The 5,682-nt window shown below is 40.9% G+C and overlaps 1 non-coding gene across 1 annotated transcript; it reads right to left on the bottom strand.

The window, feature by feature from the left end:
* Positions 1-2,540: 2,540 nt before the first annotated feature.
* LOC148545401 (small nucleolar RNA R71) lies at positions 2,541-2,648 on the bottom strand. The gene has a single exon (XR_015901246.1). It is a non-coding gene; the product is annotated as a small nucleolar RNA R71 (small nucleolar RNA).
* Positions 2,649-5,682: the final 3,034 nt, after the last annotated feature.

Below are 5,682 nucleotides of genomic sequence, written 5' to 3'. Positions count from 1 at the left end.
CGCACAGATGCCCTATTTTGCAAAAAAAAAAAAAATTTCTTTCATTTCTAAGGTGTTATGCCTTAGCTCAATCAATATTTCAACCCAAAAATATTCAAAACATCACAAAATCATGATCCAATTGCAATTCAACCTATCTAAACCCAAATTTAAACTAATCCTAAGCTAATTAAGATAAACAAAAATGCAAGAAACTAGGACTATAAGCAAAGAGAAAGGGTAAGAAAGATGTTACCATGGTGGGGTGTCTCCCGCTTAGCACTTTGGTTTAAAGTTCTCAAGTTAGACTTTTGGTTGAAGCTCACATCAAGGAGGCCTGTGCTTCCATCCATCCTTGAGTTGCCAACCATGCTTGCTCTTCAAAGATCCTCCAGGATCCCTGATAAACCACGATTTTATGGTTTATAATGTGCTTAATTGTGTGGTTTTATCATGATCTTTACCCACTTATTCATATGATTAGCATGCATTTATACTTCCTTCCTAAAATTATTACATGATTGAAAACTTGCTTCCTAGAGACTTTTAATTATGTATTTTAATTCTCCTTTATTCCATTCGATGCCGTGATCTGTATGTTAAGTGTTTCAGGCTTTATAGGGCATGAATGAGTTGGAGATTGGAAAGGGAGCTTGCAAAAATGGAAGGAACACAAGAAATTAAGGAGATGACTAGCGAGAAGTGACGCGGCCGCATGGCTCACGCGACCGCGCGAAAGAGAGGAAATCACAGTGACGCGGCCGCATGGCTCACGCAACCGCGCAGATTGGAATAGCACAAGTGGCGCGGAGGCGTGGATGACGCGCCCGCGTGGCAAAGCAAAACGCCGAATGACGTGTCCGCATGAATGATACGATCGCGTGATGTGCGCGATCTGCATAATCTGCAGAATTGCTGGGGGCGATTTTGGGCCCTGTTTTGACCCAGTTTTCGGCCCAGAAAAGCAGACTAGAGCCAGAGAACATGCAGAAACCAAAAACAACATTCATTCTACACAGTTTTAGTTTTTAGATCTAGTTTTACTCCTCCTCTAGGTTTTCTCTCTACACATTCATAGTTCTTAGGATTTTATTTTCTATTGCTTTTTGCATTGGGATATTGAGAAGAGTTATTACCTCATCAAGACTTCGTCATTCTAGTTCGTTTTCTTTACTTGGCTTTACTCTTCCATGTCCTTTAATTTACTCAATTTTACTGTTGGATTATTTTAGAATTTATTAATACAAGAATTACTTTTATTTTTAATTGATTCCTTTGAGTTTTATTTATCATGTCTTTCTTTAATTCCCTTTCCTATGTTATGAGTTCTACATTCACAATGAGCGAGTAATTCCCTAACTTGATGGGGATTTGATTGAATGGAACCCTTAAGTTGGGATTCTTAAAAGAAAAATTGTAATTGGGTTTATTGTTGGAATGCTCTCAAGTCACTGACACTAATCCTTTTCAATTGAGCGGATTGGAACTTGTGAATAGAAACAGCATTCCAACTTTTTTGACTTTCTCTTACCTAGTAAGGGATAACTAAACAGAACAACCTTCAATTATCAATTAATCTTGAGAGTACTTCAACAAGAATAGGGCTTCTAACTAATCTACTCCTAGTCAAGGCTTTTGTTTAACTTACTTAATTTCTCCAATTTATTTCCTGTTTATTCAACTCAAACCCTTTTTGAAAACATCTGATTAATAAAATAGCACACCTTTCTGCAACTCGTTGGGAGACGACCTGGGATTTATACTCCCTGTATTTTAATTTTGATTTTTGTGACAACCCTTTTAAATTGATAAGCGGATTTCTGGTTGGTTAAGAACTATACTTGCAACGCATATCTCATAACAATTCTTAATTCGCCAATTTCCGCCACGTTAATTTTTGGCGCCGTTGCTGGGGAGTTGCAATAGAGTGCTAAAGTTATTAATTGGAATTTATTTATTTGCATTTTATTTTATCTTGCTACTATGAGCTGCTTATTTTTTTTCGCTAGATGACGCGTTCACTTCCTGATCTAAGCTTGCCAGTATTCGATCCTGAGATTGAAAGAACTATTTCACGAATAAGGCAAGCTTGGCGTCGGTTAGTCCTCTCTTAGGGTGGATCTGAAACGCCATTTAAGGAAGAAACCAGCCCTCGTTCTACTGATTCGGTTGATTTGCGTGTAGGTGACATGGCAGAACCTAGGAGAGTTACTATCCAGGAGGCTGGAGTCCCTGATTTTACAATGCAACCATTTCAAGCGCATCACCCAGCGGTGGCTATAGACTTTGAAATAAAGACTACACTGCTCAATTTGATGCCCAAGTTTCATGGCTTACCTGCTCAAGAGCCTATCAAGCACCTAAGAGATTTTCAAGCAGCCTGTTCTACTGTCAGGCGTGATGGTGCAGATGAAACTTCAATTTTATTGAAAGCTTTCCCATTTTCTCTTGAGGGAAAAGCAAGAGAGTGGTACTACACTCAACTCGCAGCAACTGTATCCAACTGGGATACACTTAGAAGAGAATTTTTGGAAAAGTTCTTTCCAGCTGAAGTTACTGATAAACTGAGGAAAGACATTTCCATGATTGTTCAGGACGAATCTGAGACTCTCTATGAATACTGGGAGCGCTTCAATAATCTTCTGGAAGCATGCCCCCACCATATGATTGACAAGATAGTGTTGCTCGATTACGTCACACAGGGCATGAGGCCCCAAGATAAGACCACATTGGAAAGTGCTAGCAATGGGTCTATGAAAAAGTACAAGACCACTGATGAGGCATGGAAATTGATCAGCGACTTAGCTGAATCTACTCGAAATCACAGGCAGAAACAAGGCCGTTCAAAAGCCGTCGTAGAAGTATCCTCTAGCAGAGAGACTGCTGCTCTAACTCAGAGTATCTGTGAAATGACCAACTTGCTGAAGCAGATGCAATTGAATCAACAACAAGTTCAACAAGCTCAACCTTCTCCACCACAGCAAAGCCAACAGTTAGTCCCACAGAGAGTTTGCGGAATCTGTGCTGATTATAGCCATTATACTGACGAATGTCCGCAGCTCCAGCAGGAAGACAACACCATGGCAGCTGCTCATAACTTCTATGACCGCCCCAACCAAGGGTACAATCAAGGTGGCAATTACAGCCATGGATGGCAGGATAATTCTAACCAGAATTGGAGGGACAACACCAATAGAAGAGGCAGAGACAATCAGGGAAATCAGGGGTGGAATAACAACAACAACAGGCAGCAGAACCAGAACCAGCCTTACAGAGTACCTCACCTGAGGCAATCCCAAGGACCACAGAATACCCAACAGCAGACCTCTCAAATTACTTATCCTTCTTCATCTGCTAATGATGACTTACTATAATCTATTGATCGGAGACAACAAACCATGGAAAATAACCTTTATGCTACACTAAATGGTCTAAACTCTACCCTGCAAGCTCTTATCTCACAGATTGGATCAATGAATAACTCCAATAACCAGCCTTTGAGTTTCAGTGGAATTCCCTCTCAACCATTGCCCAATCCAAAGGGTGGAATTAATGCCATCACCCTAAGGTCCGGAACCACACTGCAGGAGAGGTATCAGGAGGATCCAAGCCCACCAGAACACGCCTCAGCTGAAGAGGTAGTGAAAATAGAGGATGTTGAAGAGGAAGAGGACATAGAGGACATAGATGAAAAAGAAGAAGTTCAACCACAGGAAGAAGCACCACAGGGCGCAGACACTGCAGAAGACACCACTCCCTTTCCATTTCCATAACTTGCAAGGAAGCCCAGGAAGCAGCTGGAACCTGATCCCAAAATGGTAGAGATATTCAAAAAGGTTGAGGTAACTGTTCCTCTTTTTGATGTTATTCAACAGGTACCTAAATATGTAAAGTTTCTAAAAGATTTATGTATACATAAAGACAAAATTAATGAATTAGAAACTATTCCTTTAGGTAGTTCCATATCTGCTTTAATGGGAGGTTTACCTATAAAGTGTAGTGACCCAGGTCTATGTATGGTTAATTGTACTATTAGTGGTGTGGTATTTTCTGACTGCATGTGTGATTTAGGAGCATGTGTGAGTATAATGCCTTTGTCTATATATGATATATTGAGGCTCCCTCCCTTAAAAAGGTCGGCAGCTCGTTTTGTGTTAGCAGATAAAAGCATTATTACAGTGGCTGGAGTTGCTGAAGATGTATTAGTGGGCATTAAGGGGTTCACATTTTCCATTGATTTTTATATCCTGGAGATGCCCCAAAATGATTCAGAGAAGCCATCATCAATCCTACTCGGAAGACCATTCCTGAAGACCTCGAAGTTCAAATTAGAAGCTTTTTCAGGAACATACTCTTTTAAAATAGATGGCCGAGTAGTAATCTTCAATCTGAATGGAGTTATGAAGCATCCTCCGGAGGATCATTCTATCCTCTAGTGTGACATCATAGATGAAACCGTGGCTGAAGTTCACCAGGAGGAATTTGAAGAGAAGTACATAGGACAAGGTCCAAGTGTGGGGACATTCTCAGAGGACAATGACAGTGCTTTACCATTGTTACCAGCTCCAGACAACCCAGAGCCTGACCATGATCAGAAGTTAGAATTAAAACCCCTTCCTCCACACCTCAAATATGCTTACCTTGAGGACGAGCAGAAGTTTCCAGTTATCATTGCAAGGGAACTCACTTCTCAACAGGAAGAGCAGTTACTTAGTGTGCTGAGGAGGCACAAGAAGGCAATTGTTGGAGTTTGGCAGACATAGTAGGCGTCAACCCTCAAGTCTGTGAGCATAGGATATTTTTAGAAGAGGGAGCAAGACCTGTCCGTCAACCCCAGAGAAGACTGAACCCCACTATCTTAGAGGTTGTCAAGAAGGAAGTGACCAGACTATTGGAGGCATATATCATCTACCCCATTTCAGACAGTGAATGGGTAAGCCCAGTACAAGTGGTGCCCAAGAAGTCTGGAGTCACTACAGTGAAGAATGAGCATGGAGATCTCATTGCAACCAGAGTTCAGAATGCCTGGAGGGTCTGTATTGACTACAGACGCCTCAACCGGGCCACTCGTAAGGATCACTATCCTCTTCTATTCATTGATCTAATGTTGGATCGCCTGTCAGGTAAATCACATTATTGTTTTTTAGATGGTTACACAGGTTATTTCCAGATTCATATAGCTCCTGAGGATCAGGAAAAGACCACTTTTACATGTCCTTTTGGGACTTATGCTTACAAGAGAATGTCCTTTGGCTTGTGCAATGCACCAGCTACCTTCCAAAGGTGCATGATGAGTCTTTTCTCTGATCTTATTGAGGACTGTATGGAAGTTTTTATGGATGATTTTAGTGTATACGGCGATTCCTTTAGCCTTTGCTTAGATGGATTATCTAGAGTATTAGATAGATGTGTCAGTACAAACCTTGTATTAAATTTTGAAAAATGTCACTTTATGGTAAAACAAGGTATTGTTCTAGGACATGTTGTGTCTAATACTGGCATTTCTGTAGATCCAGCAAAGGTGGATGTTATTTCTAGTTTACCTTACCCCTCTTCTATGAGGGAAGTCCATTCGTTCCTTGGCCATGCAGGTTTTTACAGGAGATTCATTAAGGACTTCAGTAAGGTAGCACTTCCCTTATCCAGGCTACTGCAGAAGGATATTGAGTTCGAGTTCAGTGAGGATTGCAAACAAGCGTTTGA

The sequence above is a fragment of the Arachis ipaensis genome, chromosome B9 (genome assembly GCF_059453495.1).
Source record: "Arachis ipaensis isolate K30076 ecotype BB chromosome B9, ASM5945349v1, whole genome shotgun sequence".
In the NCBI taxonomy this organism is placed as follows: domain Eukaryota; kingdom Viridiplantae; phylum Streptophyta; class Magnoliopsida; order Fabales; family Fabaceae; genus Arachis; species Arachis ipaensis.
The sequence above is the reverse complement of the archived record's forward strand: the minus strand, read 5'-3'. Positions and strand labels throughout refer to the sequence as shown.